Source organism: Melospiza melodia, chromosome 19 (genome assembly GCF_035770615.1).
Source record: "Melospiza melodia melodia isolate bMelMel2 chromosome 19, bMelMel2.pri, whole genome shotgun sequence".
In the NCBI taxonomy this organism is placed as follows: Eukaryota; Metazoa; Chordata; class Aves; order Passeriformes; family Passerellidae; genus Melospiza; species Melospiza melodia.
Window position 1 is genome coordinate 11,143,600 of NC_086212.1, and position 22,260 is coordinate 11,165,859.

The following is a 22,260-nucleotide window of genomic DNA, read 5'->3' on the forward strand; positions in this document are numbered from 1 at the left end:
TGTCTATTAAACTAAAAATGTGAGTCTTTTCTTCTCTGCATAGATGTGTTATTCCAATTACTGACTCATCATTCCTTTGCTCTAGCAAGTATATAATTAAATTATATCAAGAATAAAACCCTTGGAAGGATTTGAATCCCTGGTGTGACATTATTTGGTATTCAGACCATTAGAGAGTTTCCTTCCTTTTAAATAGATCCCAAAAGCTGTTTGAAGGGCTGACCACCAAACTTTTTTCTTTTCCAATAGGTGAAATATTTTCTGTCCTCATCTGTGTCTGAAAGCTGTAGAGTTGGTGACAGAAGAGCCTGGGAGGATGAAGCTTTGCCATGGATGAAGTGTATCCATGGACTGCCTCTCAAAGCAGGATTTGGTCAGCTGTACTCCCTGTGGAGCCAGAAATGGAGATAAGCCACTGCCTGATCCAACTGATACCTGATTTATGCCAAGAGACGTGAGACAGCCAGGAACATTGATGGATAACCAGGATCCAGGCACAGGGAACGAGCTCATCCTTTGGGCCAACCTCATCCTGGAAAGAACTGGGGAGGGCGGATAAATCTTTTCTGGGGGAGAAAGCAGCCTGGGCAGTGCTGGAGCTGCTGCTCTGGGCAGGCTGGAGGGAGCCAGGGCTGCTCCATGGGCGGAGATGAAAGGAGCTGGGTACCCCCCAGCAAAGGGCCAAATGAGCTGGGACATGAAAAGCAGCAGAAAGTATCTGAAGAATGTAAACACCAAGGTGGAAGAGGAATTATTTAGCATGTTAGGGGCTTGGAACTAGGTGCCAGGGGATGGAAGAAGGAGGGAACTCTCTCCAGCTTGCGGGGAAGATTTGCTGAAGCTTTGCACCTTCAGCTGGAGGTGGAAAGGGAAGAAATGGTTTGAGAGCAACTCAAGAAGTCTCCTTGTCTGGAGGCTGCTGGGGCAATTGGAGGCACTGGCTTGCAGTGTGCACTCCCACTGCCCCAGCCTGGGCTGGCAGCCAGGGGGGTCAGGCCAAGAACAAATAGGATTTAGTGATCGTAAGAGGGGAATGCAGAATGCCCGGAGGAATTTTGATTGAAATTTTATAACTTCAAGAAAAATCTGTGGCAGATAAATCAGGAGGTGGTTTAATAAACAATTTGAGAGATTAGTATTGAAACAAATCCCAGTTAAGTCTCAGCAGAGGAGAGGCTGAGGGAAGACCACTGCAGAGAAAGAACGTCAGGGGTATTACAGGCACTAAACAGAAGGCTTTCCAAATATATAAACAATCTGGGGAGGGGGCAGATTGGGAAACCTGTAAAAATAAGCAGAACCACATTAAAAGGCTAAGCAGTGGAGCACAATCAAATATTGAACATGGGATTGCGAGGGAGCTTTCATCTCTCAGCATGAGCCAGACCTTTCGTTCCCGGACAGGAGCCAAGGCCAGGTCCCCAAGGGGGTGAGGGGCTTGAGGGTACAGCCTGTGCCATGGTGGGAGCCTGGTAAGATGTGGCAGCCTGCAGCCGGACTGACCAGCACCCTCCTGCAATGGTCACACAGGAGGTATCAGGGGAAGTATCCCTTTAAGGAGTGTCCTATATGCTTTAGACACTAAGCAGATGTCTTCCATACATGATTTCCTAATATCTGAAGTACTAAAAGGGATTTGCCTCTAAAAAACTTCATAGCAAACCCTGAAGATCTGCAGGATGTGGTGATCAAGAGTAGATGAAAGATCTGGCAGTGTGTGCAGGTGACTTACACAGAGTAAAAGCTGGGCCGGCAAAGTGTCTCTGTAAGCAACAAGCCCAGGAGCATCTCTGCAGGGATCTCACCCACCGGGACAAACCCCAAACCCATTTCCATTACAGAAACCTGTACCTTGGTCAATAATGTCCCTCAGAAAAGGAGATGGTGTGGATGCAGGGGTCTTTGACTTGGGCAATCATTTGAAGCCAGGCTCTAAGATGAGCAGGTAATACAGCTCCAACCCCACATCCCACTTAATCCAGAGCCCCTGTGGAAGAGCAGACACACTGCCCCTTGCCCAGACTTTGTGTCTCTTGCCTGCCTGCAGTGAAGGCACAGAGATTCCCAGGTGGACCCTCTAGGAACTCCAGAGCCATCCCTCAGGTGCATTTGACTCCCTGGATTCCTGTTCCCAGCACCTCTGCACCCCATCTCTGTCATCAGTGTGGGAATGAGGGTCTGTAAGAGCAGGAACCCCTCCTCCAGAGCAGTGGAGGGAGCTGCACACTGGTGCTGCAGGCAGGTTCCCTTGGGTGATGCCTGGCAGAGGAGCAGGGTGTCCTGGTCGAGCTGGTGGCATCCTCAGGTGTCACTGTTGCATCTGCCAGGACCCATCTAGGTGAAGCAGTGTTGCTCCATCCAGCTCGTTTTTAGACTGCCAGCTTTGCAGCTGTGGCCCCTGGGCTTGAGCAATCAGTGCCTGAAACACTCAGGGAAGGGAAATGGCCTGTCCTTGGGCAGTGTGACTCCAGCTGAGGGTGACAGGCATGGGCAGAGGGCACTGTGATGGAGCTAGTGCCTCCATCCTGCTCCTCTGGCTCCCCAGCAGCAGCAGCACAGTGCCAGACCCTGTAGATGTTCATGCAGGGCCTATTTTTAATCACCTTTCCAGAGGGTTTTTGCAACGCCCCGTTCACACTCTCTCTGTGAAAAAGGATGTCAGAGCAGATTAACAGCTGGTTCCTGCCTGCCCCGACAGCTCTGACAATGCGTCCCTTCTCCTCAAGGTGACAGGAACATGCAGCTGCCTAATGGCTACAGAAGTGTCTATTCTTTCCCAGTGACATTTATTGTGAAATATCTGAGTGGGACTGAGAGACATGCAAGGCTTTCCCTCCCTTATCAGGCGACCCTGGTCAGTGTCCTGCTGTCAAGGACTGAAGTAATTTATGTCAGAGCTGCAAGTGTTTACTTATCTGCCCCAGCGCCCAGCTCAGCCCAGAGCAGCCAGACTGGCTCCAGTGGGGCTCACCAGCCTTTTCCTGCTGCTGGGAAAAGCTGGGTGCAGGCCCTGCCCCAGCCAGGACGGCAGGAGGGCTGAAAATGGGCCAGCAAAACCCTTCCTGTGGCTCTCTGAGGCTCTCAGTGGCAGCACAGATGTGAGAGCCACTGATGTGTCAGCAAGGAGTGACAGAGCCGGGCAGAAGGGACTGAAACAAGGCCTGAGCAGCAGCATGAGGCATCTGCTCACAAAGGTGTGGATTTAGAGGGGGTTTTGTCAGGTGGAGCAGAGCAGCAGCCAGCAGTGGAAGCTGCAGCAGCTCCCTGCGTGGTTTTCATGGCATCGCACATTCTGGGAGCCCACAGAAGGAGCTGGGGAAGGGTGGGAGAGCTGCTTGACAGCTCCATGCCTTCCTGTTTGCTCATCCCATGGACCTCCGGGGTTTTACTGAGTTTGTGAGGGCAGAGGGGCTGCAGAAGGCAGAGCTGTCCAGGCACAAGGACAGCCCTGCATTGGGGATTGCTGGCTCTGAAGATCTTGGCAAGAGCATCTCCAATCCCTGTGAGCCTCACGGGTGGCTTTGAAGGACCTGTCCAGTGCTTCTGTCTTGTGTCATGGCACAAATCACAGATCTCGGTGCATCTGCTCCTCAGGCTGCACAACTTTCCCTCAGATTTGGTTCCAAAACTCTGCAGTTTTTGAAAAGCAGCACAGTTATCCCTGCAGTCCTCCCCAGCCCTGGCCACCATCCATCATCCCAAAAACAGGGGAGCAGCTTTCATCTCTCTGGAGGTGCACATCCCTCGTGGCACAGGAAAGATGAGCACAGGCCTGGTGCTCTGCTGCTGGGGGTGCCTCCCCCCTGATGAATGTGCCCAGAGATAAATATTGGTAATTATTAGGCTGTGCTTGTTTCCTCTCTGCAGCTCACAAGCTCTTGTTGTTGGGCGGGAAACATTTAACCAGTAGGGATGAACAATAGATTAAAGGAGGCAGAGTATCTCTTGCTAAATGAGCTGTTATTTGAAATCAGCTTTTTCTTCCTTTTTTTTTTTTTTTTTTTTTTTTGTTTTGTTTTTGTTTTTTCTCAACCCAGGGCACTCCTCAGAAAAAAAAAAAATTATTCCACTGACGTGGTATTTCTCTTGACACATATTTTTCTGAGCTGTCTCCCCTTCCCACCCATCAGGGCATGATCAAAGGGCTGGTCCTGCTCTGGGGAGGAGCTGTGAGTGTTTGGCGTGGCTGATTCTGTGCTGCCCTGTCCCAAATGCTGAGGGACATGGTGTGGGTATTGCAGGAATGCCAGACCCTGCAGAGATGCCCTTTGGGGGTGAGCTTTGTGCCCCTGCTCATGCTCAGCCCAGGAGTGATGCCAGAACCAGTGGGGCTCTGCAAGGTGCCTTTCACCTGTGAGAGGAAAGTGCATCTGCACTTACAGGAGCCTGGTGTCTGCTCAGCTTGTTTTCAAAACACCAGGAGATTCCTGAAGTGCAAGCTGGTCCCGTGAAGTGCAACCTCTCCTGTTTTTTGCTGGAAACCCAAAGCACAACAGTCAATAACCCACAGCCCCATGCTCATCCCTCCACGCTCTTGACAGAGGCTCATAGGCAAAAGTACAAAAGCCCCACTTAAAAAAAAGAAAAAAATCAGATATTTATTATGCCTTTGATGTTCCATAAGAACAGTTGTGGCTTCTGCTTAGTCTCCAACATCCGATTGACAATTGTTTATTAGTTTTAAAATAGCTGAAATTCATGTCAAACATTCCGCATGTTAGAAAAATGTTTATGAAGTGTTATCATAGTTTATTTAACTGTGAATGTTTAGGAAACTGGCATAAAATATAATGGACCACACAAGGCTCTGAGCAGCCCAGCAATGAATGGTAGGCACGTTTTATGGACCATGGGAAAGAGAGGTGCCACCTTATCCTCATGGAGAATCCTCCTGGTCCTGGGCTGTCCTGTGGTGGCATCAGGAGCCCAAGAGAACAAGGCTTGGTTTATTTTAAGGATGTTTCTCCCAAAAGGTTTAAAAGGGAAATGCTCACAGTGGCAATTCTTGCACAGCTGGGTTGAGCACAGGTTATAAAAGCCAGGATGGAGGGAGGGATCTCTTCTTGTGAGGGTTTGCTGATGGACACTGAGTGCCCTGAGAGAGGTTTTGGGTGCAGGGTATTGATATTTACTCATCATGAATGTAGCCACACTATACAAGCACAAGATACTCTCCAAGACATTGCATATATACAAAATATATATATGCATATATATATACATACACACAGTATATTGTGCTTGTGTAGCCACACTACACAAGCACAAGATACTCTCCAAGACATTGCAAATTTGGCTTTATAGTTGAAATGTCTAAGAGGTTTGGATGGAATTTTAGTCCTTCTTGCTCCAGATCTGCCATTCCCAGCCTGGGCTGGCACAGTTCTCTGTGTGCAGCTGGAGCAGGGCAGGCACCATCCTGCAAACCTGAGACCCCAAATGCAACCTGGGCAAGCACTGCCCATCCTTTTCAGACCCTTCTGCTCTGCTTTGCAGCAAAACCTCTTCATCTTTAGGAATTAGAAGAGCTGCAGAAAAATATCATAGAATCCTGTAATGGTTTGGGTTCCAAGAGATTTAATTTCATTTCATTCCACCCCTACCATGGGCAGGGACATCTTCCACTATCCCAGATTGCTCCAAATCCCATCCAACCTGGCCCTGGACACTTCCAGGGATGGGGAAGGCACAGCTCCTCTGGGCACCCTGTGCCAGGGCCTCACCAGCCTCACAGAGATAAATGTCTTCTTAGTATCTCCTCTAAACCTCCCCTCTTCCAGTTTAACTCTCTAAAGCCAAATATTAAAGCAGCCAATGATTGCAAACCAGCTCAGGAGCATCCCAGCACCCTGATCCTGTTCACAATCATGTCAGTGAAATCCATTTTAGAACCATGCTGATGAGCAGTGGCCAACAACAGCTGCTTGCCACTGATGCTTGCACATGGGATCAAATTTTTAGAAATTCCCCATTTTTTGAGAGCTTTCCCTTGAAACCTGCAGATTTAGCTGCAGGACACAGGAAGGAAATGCCAGGTTATTCTTCCCAGTGGCTGACAGACAGGTGGAACAATAGGAATGGATATTTTAGTCACTGGGTTAAAAATGTTTTTTTCCCTTGATAAAAATGAACTCGTGGGATTCTTTCTTGTTCCAGAGCCCAGATGAACCCAGGAAGCAAAGATGCTCCAATGTGCTTTTCTATAACATTTCTCTGATCTCAGAATAATACCAGAATAATCCACACCCAGATTAATAGATTATATCTCTAACATTTGAATTTTACGTCAAAACCTCATTTCTTTCATTGATTTTATTTTTGACCACTGGCACATAAGGTGGATCTGGTTGAAGCAGCTTTGCTTGCCTGTTGTTTTACAACCCAACATTATTTTGTGCCTGTTTCTCTGAGGCCTGGCACTGGTCCCATTTAATAAAAAATCCCACTGGTTCCATGGCTGCAGAATGGGTGGAGGGAAGGGTTGGCACACCAGGCTCAGCACAGCAGGGTCACCCCCTTGGTCACTGCAAAGGTACCAATGTTTTATTTCTGGGCTCTTGCTGTTCCCATCACCTTCGTCTGAACATTTTTTCCCCTCCAACCGTAAAATTTCCACTTTTGATATTTAAAAATCTTATTTCTCATAAAACTCCAAAGTATGAAAATTTCTTTTAAAGAAATATACCATTAATGTATCTTTATGATGTGCAGCTGATGCTCACAGCATGGGCTGTGACTTTTTTATGTTCCCTCCTTGTCCTTGAGACATTTTATTTTGACACCGTATCCTTACATTCTAAATTAAAGCATATTTTTATTATCTGCTATGTGCCAGCAGACAGCAGCGCCTTAAAGCTGTTGTACAGCTCCTTGTGTCCATCTCAGGCCACCTTCCCCTCCACTTCCCCCCATTGCTTCACCTCTCCAAAAAGGCAAGGATTGAGCTATCCACGCTGACAGCGATTTACAGTGCCCATTAACAGTCATATAAATTCCAGTGGATCAAGGAAAGCTGGGAGTGCATGATATTGAGGCCCAGCTAATAGCTCTGGGCTAATTGCCATCTCGTGTTTCTGCTCTCCAGCCCCAGTGTTTATCTCTGCAGGCAGTAAAGCAAGTTTCCAGGTTCCCCCCAAGGAGCTGCTGGCTCCAGTAGCAGGAGCAGGGCTGGAGGTGGCACTCACCTCCCATGTTTCATGGGAGCTGCTCCTGGAGGAAATGAAGAAATGAAATCTCTCTGGTGGAACTTCCGCAGGAGTTGTGTGGGAAACAGCTCGGTGTCATTGTGGTTCTCATCGCGGTTTGAGGGAGCAGAGAGGGGTGGGTGGACTTGGAGAAGTTTGTTAAATAATCTACAGAAAATCTGCACTTTTCTGTTTGGAAATCAGCAGCTTGGAAGGTTGGTTAATGGCGATATTTATGGTGGAATCCCTGTTGGCTTGCAGAGCTGGGTGAATAGGGACATTTACTGTGAAATGTGATAAATAAACACTCGGGTGTTGATTGTCACAGGAGCCTGGAAATGGTGGCATTGCTCACACTGGGGTGCTGTGGCAGCATGGAAAGGCGTTCCCCTGCTCTCACCAGCTGCCAGCAGAGGGTTTTTGGTGCAGGATCTGGGATATCTGTGTCCTGAGCAGAGCAGAGCCAAGAGGAGCATCTCTGTGTGCCTCAGGGTGTGGTTTAATGCTTTTCCCATCTCATTTGCTGCCTTCCAAGCCAAGACACCTTTTTATTTTCTTTTTTTTCTTTTTTTTTTTTTTGTAAGGAAATGAAGATTAATCCTCTCCAACATGCACACTTTTAATGAATTATTTGTGAACTCATGCCTCCCACATTGGTGGGGTCTGTCAGTGGTGGTTGCTCCCAATTGATTCATCCAGCCCTGTGCCAGGCTGGGATGGAGGGGGGGATTCGATTATGGCACAATTAATCCTGACAGGGTTTTTAGATGACCCCTGTAACAATTATAAATTGTTATAATATAATGTTATAATATACATTATATTATAACAATATAATATATTATATTGTTATAATATAATGTATAATATAATGTATAACAATATAATGTATTATATTATAACAATTATAAATTGTTATAATATAATACTATATTTATAATATAATGTATTATAACAATTTATTATAACAATTTATAATAGTTATAAAATTACAATTTTATAAATAAAAAATTATAAAGCACTTTCCATCTTTTGCAAGATAGACAGATAAACCTTAGGTGCAAGAGCTGGAAAATCCACCTGGGGTGGCATGCTGGGGAAGTGGGGAGGGGACAGGGAAGGGCAGGAGTCCCATCTGCACCTGGGGTGGGCCAGGTTGTCGCAGACATCCTTTTATGAAAGATCCTTTCCTTAGGATTTTTCCTCCTGAGAAGCTGAGAGGCCTCAGGAACAAAATGTAAACATTGATTATCTGCTGCTGTGGAATGCAACAGGTGCATCTGTGATTGGTCTCATGTGGTTGTTTCTAATTAATGGCCAATCACAGTCAGATGCCTCAGACAGAGAGCCGAGCCACAAACCTTTGTTATCATTCTTTTTATTCTATTCTTAGCCAGCCTTGTGATGAAACCTTTTCTTCTATTCTTTCAGTATAGTTTTAATGTAATATATATCATAAAATAATAAATCAAGCCTTCTGGAACATGGAGTCAGATCCTCATCTCTTCCCTCATCCTCAGACCCCTGTGAACACGGTCACACCAGGTTCCTGTTGTCAGAGCCCACAGAGGTGACACCGACCCCTCCTCAGACACCCAGGCTGTGCCCTGGGCTCCTGGGAGGGTGGAAGCACAGTGAGCTCAGCTCACAGGGCAAAGGCTGCTGGGTGCCACTGGCCACAGGCTGGGGCAAAACAGCCTTTAAATCAATTTGCCCATCAGCAGTGCCAGCACAGCACGTACAAACCTTCCCTCCTGCACACTGTTTCCATGGCTTTCTGATCACATTTCAGCACGGAGAGCTGGCCAAAGCTATTAATATCAGGTGGGAGTTTCACCCTCCCACCCCAACAGCCTCTCCTGCTCCTCTCCTTCCCAGAACTTGCTGCTATCCCCAGCTATTTGCTGACTCACTGGGTTTTCATCCTCCTCATCACTCCCCAAAACATTTGCTTTGACTTTTTGTAGAGTTGACCCAGCCCTCCTGCAATATTTGGAGAAAAAAAATATTTTTCTGCTAAATTTTTTTTTTCCCCAGAAATTATCAGTAGGGCTGAAATTCTCTTTGTATGAAATACTTGGATTGAGGGCTGGGACTCTGGGAGGTGAATGTGTCAGACTGTGAAGGATTTGCAAAGTTTTACCATCGCAGCAGCACAGCCATGAATCCCTTCTGGGACACTGCTGAGGGACAGCAAGCTTAAAGATTTTTAAAGATTTTTAAAGATTTTTGTCCAAACTATTTGCACAGTCTTCCACTAAATATGTTAGAACATGCATTGATTTTTTTTTTTTTTCCCTTAAAAACTCTGGAAATTAAAAGAGAGGACTGGCTACACGGGAGCATTGGGTTGCACTGAATGATGCCACTGAAGTGTCACTGCAGAGTGACATCTGAGCATCTTCTTCTCCTTTCTTCTTCTTATTTTATTATTTTGCCCATTGGAATGACCAACACAACATCACAATATCATTGTGCACATGGAGATTTGCACTTTCCAGCAGATAATCCACAGATGAAGTCCACATGAATGTTTTCACACACAGGATCCTTTCAGCAGCCCCTTCCCTCAGCAATATCCTGCACCCCCATCCCAAACTGCAGCTCCTGAGACAACCAAAACCCCTGCCAGAGGAAATTGGCCATTTCCTTATTTTTTCCACTTTGTTTTTTCAGGTTGGGCTCTTGGTCTCCTTGGAGAGGTGCAGTGGGAGGGGCTCAGGTGGGCAGCCAGGCAGGGAGGGAATTCTGGAGAGCAGGGAGGTGCAGGACACATCTCACCCCAAACACTGGAAGGGAGAGGCAGCAAAGCCCTGGACAACAAATGAATTCAGCTTTTCACTTTTGTGATTTTGCAGTAAACCCAAGATCAGTAAATTGATTTTTGTAGTAATAAAAGCTGAACACTCATAACCCCCAAAGCGATAAACATTTTACTGCTGTTTAGAATTTATATTTTTATTTCCAGTCTTTTCCTTGGAAATGCCCCGAGGGGAAGGATTTTTATGTGCAGCTCTATAAATGAACTGAGTGCAAATATTTTTATTTTCTGCTAAACATCAAAATTTTGATGCATCCTCATGAGGCCAAATGCATTTCTTAAAAGTACAGTGAGCCAGCAGAGTAACTTGGCTGGGCTTTTTATCTGAAGGAAAAGCATTATCAGTAAAAAACCTGGGCAATGGGCCCTTGGCAAAACAGAATGGCCACAATAACCACCAATTTCTGATTTTGAGCCTTTTGTTTCTTGAAATTGAGTTAGAATTAATCAGGTTATTTTCTGTGTTTATGAGTCGAGGAGATATGGAAGCCTCAGGGAGAATTATTCCTTTCCCTCTGGTTCTTGGATCAGTGTTTCCTTGTCTGGATCTCAGGTCTAATCTTCTGCTGCTGTACAATGACAAAGCTTGATAGCTTGGAGTATTCTGGGCTGATTTACACCCATGAGGAGCTGGTCCACCTTCTTAATTGTGGTTAATAATTTTTAGGAAGCTGTGAAAAGAGTACATGCAATGCTCACTTGGAGCCTTGGCATGTCCCAGGGTATTGCAGCTTAAAATAACAGTGCAGTGATGGATGAGGAGACCATTACAGGTGCATTTTAGAGATTTCTGAAATGTTTGGGCTTTAACTCTTCTCTCTTCACAGTCCCGGCTGCCCAAAATTCATGGCAAAAAAAAAAAAAAAATGTACACCTGGCTTTTTATGCAAAGGGATAAAAGAAGCAGTACATATCAAGGATATTGATGCTCTGTAAAACACCCTGGAAATATTCCTTCTGTAAAAAAAAAAAAAAAAATATATATATATATATATATATATCTTGGCTGCACATGAGTGATGTGGTCATGGCTCTGCCCATGGCAGTGACCTCTCTGTGCCAAGGAATGACATCCAGTAGAAGATGTGCAGTGCTTTGTACAGGTATAAATGAAGGCTGGGAACCCAAAAGCCAGATTTTGGTGAGCTCTCTTACCCATGGCCATGTCTCAGAAAACTTGGTGTGGGCAGGAGCCTTGTTTGTGCATTTCTGTGGCCATTCTCAAGTGCTTCAACTCTTGCCTTGTGCCCCCAAACTTTCCCATTTCCAGCCTCTTTTAATTTCCACTTAAGCTTAAGATCCACCTCTATCCCTCACCAGCACAAGAAGGGGAGAATGGAAGATGGAGAAAATTCTCCTGCTTGGCACCAGCCCCTAAATTGCCTTCTCATCCATGAATCCCCACCACGAGCCAAGCCTAATGAATCAAAATGTTAATTAACACACACATAAATTCAGCAGCCCTGCGTGGATGATGCCTGGCGCCCTCTGCTACTCTGAATTCCTCCCCCTCATCATCATCACATCTTCAGGCTCTCTCCTTCATTAGTTTTTATTTGATGATTTAACACCACTGTTAGTCAAAAATTATCAGCTCTGGCGTGCGTGCACAGCAAGCCAGGGCTGTAAAACACGAGGCAATTCATGCTGCAAAGATGTCACACAACTAAAGAAATCTGTCCCTCATTTCCACTGAGCACTGACGGACACAGAGATCCAAAATCCTGGGCAGTGCCCATGGACAGCACTTGGCTCTCAGAGGAAGGAAAGCATATAAAGAAAATGGAATAAAAAGTAGCTTCTTTGCAATGAAACTGGGTGAAGCTTTCTTCCTGGCCTGAAAGGAAAGCAAAAATAGTAGGAGTGGTATTTTAATGGGTTTTCTTCTCATGAGTGAAGAGCTACAATAAGAATGATGGACTGCCCTGGTGGAAACACTCCCAGCCATGGGCTGAGGAGCTCTGGGCTGAAAATGAAGCCCAGGTGCCCTCCAGGTGCCTCCTCCTGCCCATCAGCATCCCCTCAACAGGCTCCTATCAGTCTGAGTTTTGGGGACCCAGCATCAATCCCATCAATCACCGTGGGGAGAAGTGTTTGACACTGCAGCCTCTGGGTGGGCTCAGAGCAGCTGCTTTTCTTTGGTAATTAAGGAAGATTACACAAATGAGTAAGCCTTTTTTTACCATTAATGGCTGAGTTTACTGTGCTGTGGCACTGACCTGTCAACCCCACAGGCTGGGGACTCATCCTGAGCACCAGGAGCCAGAGGAGGCACAGAATTAGGATTCCAAAAGGGAATTTTGGAGAAGGATGGGTGCTCACAGCCCTGGCTAAAGCTCTTGAGCTGGCAATGGTGCTGCCAAAAGGCAGCCAGTGCCTTTTCTGGGATTGCCCTGGGATGCTGAGCAGCAGGGAGTATGTGAAGTGTCCCAGGCACTGAGAGCTAACACACACACACACAGCCTGGATGGCTTGTGCAGCAGATAAAGGAGAGAAAACACCTCCTGGAGAGAAAACACAGGATTTCTCCTCTGCCATCCCTCATCTCTGCTGGCTCCTGATGGCAATCTCCCAGCCCCAGGGGAGGGATGGCTCCCAGCTCCCTTGGTCTCAGGGATGACAGAGACATTTTCTGATTTTCTGCAGGGAGGAGAAGCCTTCCCTGCAAACCACGTCCTCAGCAGGGCTCCCTACAGACTGGGTGGATTTAGGGGGGAAAACAGCTGGATTTTTGGGTCCTAGTTGTGGAAACAAGGTCCCAGGGATGTGGCACACCCTGGGCCACCCCTCATCCCTGCTCTCTCTTTTCTGCACTGTGCAGTGCAAAAAAAAAAACAATTGCAAATGCCTTTCCTTTGGCTTTGAGTGAGTGAAGTGTTTCTGGATCAAACCCAAACATTCAAAGACTTGATTTCTGACATCCAAAGAAATCCAGAGAGTTTTCTTTTGGGAGGAAGAAGAGAACTGAAAAGTGGTCTGACAGGTCAAAGAAAAGTGAATGTGGGGGGTTAAAGAAGAAAACACCTCCAGAAATTAATTAAGTATTTGAGACTAAATGCACTGAATGATATACTGGAAAACTTTTGTCCATGAGAGGAGGGTTTGGATCAATTTGTTTTGCCATTGCACCACCATTGATTTCCACTCCTGGGCCATTAGTGCTGCCAGGGATGTGCCTGTGGGTGGGGGCTAGAAGCTCTGCTGGAAAACTCCTCATCTCCCCTCTTCACACAGGAAAAACCCTCAGAGCTGTGCAGCCCTTCAGAACCAAACCCCTTTACCTGGCTCCTACGTGCTCCTGGGCACTGATGGGTGTGGGACCCCTGGCAGATCCCCCCATCCTGAGCTGCAGGAAAACTGCTGAGCCTGAGCCAAGGATGGCTTGGGTGAATAGGCACAAAATCTTCCATTAATGGCCAAATCCTGCTGCCAGCCCAGACAGCTGGAGGGCTGCACATGTGCCAGCGTGGGTGGACCCACTTCCTAAAATAGCTCTGGGATTGATGCTCCCAGGGCTCAACATTTTCTGAGGTGTCAGGACAATGCTTTGTTCTGATGTGCTGCCTTCCCTGATAACCAGTGCAGGCACCAAACAAGCTGCAGGGAAATTAATTAATTAATTGGAAAACTCTCTCAGTCCCCCCCCCCAGACTCTCAGCCCAATGTGAACACATACCCACAGTAAAACAAAAGCAGAGATTTCATGGATTTCCCTCACTCCTGCCCCAGGCAGGGCCAAGGCTCTCTGGAATTGTGTTAGTGGGAGTCATTTTCATTTGATCACTGTGTTGGGAAGGAATTAAATTCAGGCTGCTTCTGTCCTGTCTTTCTGATTTATTATTATTTATTATTTCTTTGATACACCTGAAATTGAATATTTGTACCCCATAGTCCTTGGGTGTCAGGAATCTCTACTAGAATTTTTATAATGATGAAATATCATAGAATGACAGAATGGCTTGGGTTGGAAGAGGCCTTAAAGGCCATCTCATTCCAACTCCCTGCCATGGGCAGGACACCTTCCATTATTCCAGGTTGCTCCAAGCTCCATTCAATCCGGCCTTGGACACTTCCAGGGATGGGGCAGTTATGGTTTCTATGGGCAGCCTGAGACTCACCAGCCTCAGAGGAGGGAATTTCTTGTTAATCCTTAATCTAAACCTACGTAAATATGGCCCTAATCTAAACCTATGCAAATATGGCCCCTCCATCCTTTGGAGCAGGGAGACATCACAGTCCTGATCCACCAACAGCAGAGGAAAAAGGAATCAACCACTTCCAAACCACTGGGACCAGCATCACCAATTAAGTGACAATTGCTTTTTGATAATTCCCCACAGCCTTGGGGTTTTTGTTAATCTTCAGGAGCGGGGTGAAGCTGCAGGGACAGGGTTTCTGTATCAACCCAGAGACACAATCCTGCTGGGATTCACACCCACAGCGAGCTCCTGTCAGAGCAGCAAAGTGGCCAGCACACAGAGATGGGGGAAAAAGATTATGGAGAGAGGAAAGGGCTCCACTGCACCCAGATACAGATTAATAAGTGAACCATTCATCTGATAGGGACACGAGGGAAGTTTGCTGGTATTGAGCCCCACTACAATTCAGTAATACCACTTGGCTTTATCTCTTGCCCCAGTAACACAAACATTTATGGAATTACATTTTAAGGCTCTTAAAGGTGTGTTTAGAACGTGTTTCCTTTGAAGTGTTATCTTTGCAAGCTCTCATATGCTGATAAAAGCTGTGTTCAGCCGCCTCGCGAGGAGCGCTCGAAAACCGGCGCTCGGGAGATTTTTCACTCTCTTTGGGCAGGACAGGGCAGCCTTCCCAGGGGCTGTGCTCTGCCTCATGCTGCTGGCATCTGCCACAGCCCTTTCCCAGCAGAGCCACGGTGTTTGCAGGAAAGCAGCAGCGGGAGGTCTCCTGTGGTGGGACCGAGGGTGTGGGGCAATATTTGGAGTTGGGTGACGTCCTCGGAGGCGGTGAAGCTTTAACACAACGGCACAAGAGCCCTGGAGGTTTGCAGCCATCGCTGCCTGGGAACCTTCAGGAGAAGGGAAACAGCGCGGTGAAACAAATGACTTCATTGCAGGCTGGTTCCAGTTAGCATCCCCAGCCCTCCTCCCGGCCCTGCCCAGAGATGAAGACATTGTTCAACAGCTCATCACTCACCGGCAGGCTCCGTGCAGGCAGCCAGCGCACAGGCCCCAGGCCTCATCCCACAGGCAGAAGACTTGACCCAAAGCTCCTCGAGACCCATGGAAAGGCTCCAGTGGATTTCTGTGGGTCTTGGATCTCAGCAGATGTTGGCAAACTCCGCCAAAGCTAATGGGAGCGTTGCTGGCAGCACAGACTGACGGGTCAAGCAAAGGGAGAAAATTAATTTATCAACCAAGAGGATTTGTCTTCGCTTGAAGTTTCCAAGGAGTTTCTTAACAGGATGCTCATTAACATCCCTCTGAGGGAGGAGGCACGCCTCTCTACGTGCCATTTTAAATACCAACAGCTCCAGGTTGGCAGTGGCCACATGGCAAGCAGCTCAAGGGGGTGGAAACAGCTCTCCCCATTCCCTCTGACCCTTTTCTGCTCCTCCCCAGCTCCATGCAGACTGTCTTGCTCCTGACCTCCACCCTCGACTGGAGCTGAAATCTTGGTGCTGGAGCTGGGCCACAATCACTCCAGCTCTGCTCAACTGCCTTTTTGGAGTTGCTTTCATTCATTTTCTTCACCCCAAGCACCCCCCAGCTCCAAAATCACCATGCTCAACTTGTCTGAACGTGCGCCGAACCCGATAAGCTTTTGGCAACCGCCAGAATAAATTGCTTTAATAAAAATGAAAACCATTTTGAGGGGGAAGCAGGGAGGCAAGGGAAGCAAAAGCAAATATAAAAATAATGTGCAGGCAAGGGCCCATGTGATCACCTGGCAGGAAGAGGCATTCCCAAATCAAAGCATAAATCATGGGAGCAGCCAGGCCAGCATGGGGGCAGGCAGTGAAGCCCTTCACTCCTAGGTTCACATTCACTGCTGCAAAGATCATGGAGTGGGTGTTGCTTTCACCAGGTGATGGAGAGGAACGTGCTAAAACACTTCCCCAAAGGACCTGTGTGATGGGAGATGTGCAATGAGGAGTTGGGTGCTCCTGGGGGGCACCCAGGAGTGTGTGGCTGCAGTGGTTTCATGGGGTGGATGTGCTCAGGGCCCTCCAGGCAGGACGGGCAGATGCAGGGCAGAGGGAAGGTTTGCAGGATCCATCCCACCCCCGTGTGCCAAGCTCCATCCCACCCACAGCAAGGCAAGGGGAGCCTGCAACAACCCATCCTGGAAGGCTCTGAATCGCACACAGCCCTTGTGGGGGAGAAGTTGGCCCAAATCTAGCACATTCCACAAAGGGGTTTTCACACTTGGAGAAGGATTTTGCAGAGGTTCTTTAAAATACTTGTGATGGTGTTGTCTTTGTCTGTGCTCAGGAGGAAGGGACATAAATCCCAGGCATGGCAGAGCCATGTCCACCTCACTGACAGCGCCACGTTTGAGGGAGAGCTGCTGTAGATTACCTAAAAGTTGATCACCCACCCCTGCAAACCAAAGAATTATGTTTTATAGGGATGTTTTTCTTTTAAAAATTATTAATAATTAGAGATTGGTGAGAAACCAGTGATGGATCAGTGGATTAGATGCTCCACAGCTGGTTTGACATTTGCTCTTTCCACTTCAACTGGACTCAGGCAGATCATCTCATTCCTGCTTTTTATTGTGGCATGAGCACTTTGCTGCTGGTTTTCCATCATGGGAAAGAGGAGATGGAAACAGAAAAATGACCCAATTCTGGCACATTCAGGGTTGTTATGTTGGGTATTCAGGTGCTGCCACACTGGAGATAACACATCAGGGGGAGCCAAGGAGAGCTAGGGAGCTTCTTTCTTTCCAAGGATCTCTGCCAGAAATGAAGTTCAAAATAAGTTTTCTTGTCTTTAATGCTGATATATTATTGATTAATTAATTACAGAGGGATAAATGACACAATTGTGTGTTATGGGTAAACCATTTAAAGCCTAAGAGCTGTCATCCTTCCCCAGCTCTGGAGAGCAGGACCCTTTCCAGTGAAAAGCTTTGCTAACGAAGCAGTTGAGAAAAATATTTACTGCCAGAGTTTCTTCAATTGACATTTGCATCTTCTGTAATTTGCAAACTCCGTGCAATTTGAGCCATTTTCATGGGACTGTAATTTATGGGAAGGGTTTTGCATTCACTTCTCAGTGTCTCTGCAAAAAAAAACAAAATCCAAAAGCATCTTTTGCTCTGAAATTCACACTTAATTTTTTACTTCTTTTTGGCCAGGGGAGGAGGGAGGGGCAAGGGAAAATGGATATTGCAGGAGACAGAGCAGAGATGGAGGAGTAAGAGACAGGAAGGACTGTTAAGTGCAGAGTTTCTCAAACTATGGGTCATGACTGCTTAAAAGAGAGCCAGGATGTGTCAGAGGACAGCAGGGTCCTCCTTGGTTTAGTCAAGTGGGAGCCAGCTGGAAAAAGACCTGGCTCCCTTCTACCCATAGGAAAAAAAAAAGAGGAATTTTGGGCAAGATTTGCCAAGATTGGCATCCTGGTGCAGCCTGGATGGGAATGCAAGTTGGAAGAGGGGCTGCCTGGCTGTCCTCCATCCCTGGGCAGTGGGAGCCAGCTGTGAACTCCCCCTACGTGTTTTCATGGGAGAGGAAATGGTTACAAAACCCCAATTGCATTAATCTCCTCCTTGCAGAGGGAGGGGAAGGCAGAGGTGAAGAGAGGAACCCCAACAATTCAGCTCGTTTGTGAGCCCCCAGCCTGGGCTGAGCCTCTGCTGGCTGAGAGCTGGCATTAAGATGGATGAGACAAAAAAAAAAAAAAGAACACTTTTGTAAAGTTTAAAAGTGTTTGTTTCAAGTTTTGGCACAGCCCACCCAGCCCTCAGCATCCTCAGCAGGGAGCCAGGCACCCTGAGCTCTGCAAGCCACACCACCCACACAGACAGACTTTTTCAGGGTATAAAATATTTTAACTTTTGTTTATTGGCAAAATGTGACCAAGAGGAACAGGAACAGGTGAATTTAGGTGGGATCACAAAAACCTACAAGGTGTTTCCTGACCAGACAGGTTGTGCCAGAGCCTGGCACGGACAGCTACATTCCCAGCACCCCTTTGCAGCTCGCTCGGAACAGCTGCCACCCAGGCTGATGATGCTTTGTACTCTGCTGCACATTCCCAGCACCTTGGAAGGCAAGAGCTGCACACCCGGGGACGTGCAGCCCAGATGGTGGAGGCTGGAGAAGGCGAAGGAAAGCTCAGACAGAGTGGAAAGGGCTCATCTGCTTCTCCTTCCAGCTGAGAGCAAACCCTCACACCTGGCTGCCCTTTTCCCAGCTGATCTGGGTTTGTGTCTTTTAGGAATGGAAATTCAAGGTGGCTTTTTCTGTGCATGTTTCTGAGACGTGTGGTCACCTCCAGGGTTAAAGCATCCCTTGTTCACCTGCACCCTGTGTCACTCAGTGCCACCCCATGCAAATCCAGGGAGAAGTGGCACAACCATAGCCCACAAAGGCTGCCTTTGTTATTTACTGTAATTTAAATGCTCAGCACACCAGAAAACGAGCGGCTTAGCTAAGCCTCTCCTTGTCTCACTCTTACAGAGCCTTTTCACCCTTTCAAGGTGAGAACAGCAGCCAGCACCCCCTTGCGCTGGTGCTGCAGGTAAGGATGCTCCATCCCTCGGGTGCTGCCCGGGGTGATGGGAGCCCTCCGAGCCCGCGGCTCCCAAATCCCGTCCCGGGCCGTGTCCCGGGGCTGTGTGCTGGGCAGGCAGCTGCAGGCAGAGATGTTTCGAAGCCATCGAGCAGCCTCTGGTGGAAGCTCCTGCTATGTGCGTGCTGTGTCTGCCGGAGCCGCTCGGGGTTCCTGCCAATGGAAATTCCCTCATCCGGGGGATATTTCCTTCCCTCCCTGCAGAACCAGGCTGGTGACCTTGATCTACCTCCTCTTCACATTTTGCCTTTGTTCCTGTGTCTGCCATGTGCAGTGTCTGCCCAGCGGTGCTGTTCCCTTGCTCTTGCTGCAGGAACTCTTTTGGGTCTGCTCGGATGGGATTTGATGAAAAGCCCAAGAGGATCAGGCTGGGAAGTGCCCTCAGGCTGACATGAGACGAGTGACAGGACCAGAGGGAAGGCTCCAAACTGGCAGAGGGTGGGTTAGGTTAAATATCAGGGAGAAATCCTCCAGGTGCTGGCACACACTGCCCAGAGGAGCTGTTTGCCTGATCCCTCGTGCCAGTGATGAGGGGATGGTTTTGTCAGCACCCTGAACGGCTTTAGCAAATCCTCACCTGGGGCCTCCATGCACATCCATGGCCCATTCCAGCCCAGCTGTCAGCTCCTGTCAGGGATGCTGCAGGATGCTGGTCCCCAGCTCCGGCCGTGTCCCCATGAAATCACCTGCTGGCTTGGGCTCCTGGGTGTGCCAGCATCTGATCAGAGCTCTGCTCTGTGCTCAGGTAGCCCAGCCCATAGGGAACACCTCCCCTGGGTGTCTTTAGTGCCCTGTGGTGTCCCCTTCAATGGGAACAAACCATGTGCTTTCTTTCCTGAAACAGGGTTTATTCCATTCTGTTGATCCTGTGCAGTGAAGAATAAGCTGCATCCATAACAGATGTTAAATTTGTTGACCTGCTTTTCCTGAAAGCCTAACTTGCTCTAATCCTTTGCCTTTGGGTGGGGGTCAGTACGACCCAGCTCTGGGGATGAGTTCTGTCACCATCAGAGCAGTTTCCCCACTACATATCCAGAAAGCAGGTTGGAACCTACTGAAGGTCCTTCTCATCTTGCCCAGTAAAGCTGCTCTGTCATCTCCCTGGCTTTCCAGTTGCACCCACCTGTCTCAGTTTCAATCAAATACCTTCACATTGCATCAGTGGATTTGTGTCCCCTTTTTATTTTATTGTTTTCCTTCTAGAAAAAGGGCTTGATTTTTTTTCCCCAAGTCTGTAAATGTAAAGAAATCCCTTCCTGCCCAGACCTGCCAGGAAGCAGACAGACCTTGGTTTCTGTGAGCAATCTGTGTGATCATCAGTAGACACCTGCAAGACAAGAGGAGGTAACATGGAGATGATTCCCAGAAATGTCCATTCTGCACCGGCACAACACTTCCAGACAGCTGCTCTGCTCAAGCCTGCCCAGGCCCACGAGCAGCTGCTCCCATTAAACCTTTCTTTTGGTGCTTCTCTCCTTGATGCTCCAGCCAGAGGCAGGTGTGGGATGGTGTCAGTGCCCCCATGGCTCGGTGCCCTGGGTGCCCGTGTCACTGCTCAGAGCTCTGGCTGCTGCAGGGGATCTCCCCGAGCCCCACAGCTCCCAGTTCCCCCAGTGCCCCTCCCATGGTGTCACCAGGCTGGTCTGAGCAGGGATCTCTCCTCCATGTGGTTGCCATTAATTCCACCACCGCAAGCACCAGCCCGAGGTGCCAGCCCACATCAAGCAGTCAATCTCTAATTGTCATTTCCGACAATAAAACAAAGAGTTCAAAAGGAAAGAGGGAATATTAAAGCCAAGAGCTTCCCTCTGCCCATTGCAGGTGGCTCATAAAAAGGCTTGGATGGAAAACACCCCCTTAACCTTGTGCTGGGTCCCTCTTGCAGAGGAATGAGTCAGGAATTTCATGCACGTAGAGCAATCACCAAACAGCCCCTACAGGTCTGCCCAGGACCACGGCTGGCTGAGCAGCTGCTTGTTTACAGGCACCCATTTCCATGGGATGGGTGTGCAGCCACATTCCTGGGAGCCCCAGCTGCCCCCACCTGCCCAACCTGTCCATGAGCAGGACCAAAGCCCCAAGCCACCGTTTGAGATGTGATTGCCACAGGGAAACACTGCCAAGGATGCTCAGAGCTCTGCTGGGCTGGCTGAGCACCCAGGACATCCCCATGGCTGTCCTGAGCAGCCCAGACCCCTGCCAGGGGTCTCAGAGACTCTGGCACAGAGCCCAAAATGCCCCTGTGGTTTTGATTATGACCCATGGAGCAAGTTACCAACCTTAGATGAAGATCTGCAAGCCACGATAAATTAAGTGGAATGATAGTGAATTTATCATGGGGTGAAAAATTAGATTTTTGGGGTTTTTTAGAGTGGGGATTCAGGGGGGCAAGATGGAGGGATCTGGGTGTGTTCAGCTTTTCTCCTTCTTCTTCTTCTTGGCCTCCATCTTCTGCTGTGATGTAGGCATTTTTAGATTGATTTAGAGTAGAAGCTCACTGTCTAACATAGGTGATAGGTATTGGGAATTGTAAATAATGCACACGTAGTTTTTAGTATAAAAAGATAACACCGCCGCAAAGGAGGCAGAGTGCCTCAGACTGTCTTGCTGAGTGGACCTTGGCAGGACAGGAGAAAGAATTTTATAGATAAGATACAATAAACAACCTTGAGACCGAGAAATGAAGAGCTCTGACTCCTTTGACCGCCAGGCTGGGAAAAGAGACTTTCCAACTTTTCTTGGGGTCACTCTGACCAGCTAGAGACCCCGAGGGCTGAGGAGAGAGCTCAGCACTGGGGTGTGAGGCAGCGTGGTGGCACCACTGCTGGGGGATGGAGGGGATTGGGAGCAGCAGAGGGTCTGAGATGTTGGTGGGCATCAAGCTCTGGGGATGCCATGGGATGGATGGCACCGAGCACTGGGGATGCCATGGGATGGATGGATCTGAGCTGTGGGGATGCCATGGGGTGGATGGATCTGAGCACTGGGGATGCCATGGGATGGATGGCACCAAGCTCTGGGGATGCCATGGGATGGATGGATCTGAGCTGTGGGGATGCCATGGGATGGATGGCACTGAGCTGTGGGGATGGCATGGGATGGATGGATCTGAGCTCTGGGGATGCCATGGGATGGATGGCACTGAGCTCTGGGGATGCCATGGGATGGATGGCACTGAGCACTGGGGATGCCATGGGATGGATGGCCCCGAGCTGTGGGGATGCCATGGAATGGATGGCACCACTGCTGGGGATGCCATGGGATGGATGGCACCGAGCTCTGAGGATGCCATGGGATGGATGGCACTGAGCTGTGAGGATGCCATGGGATGGATGGCACTGAGCACTGGGGATGCCATGGGATGGATGGCACTGAGCACTGGGGATGCCATGGGATGGATGGCACCGAGCTCTGGGGATGCCATGGGATGGATGGCACTGAGGTGTGGGGATGCCATGGGATGGATGGCACC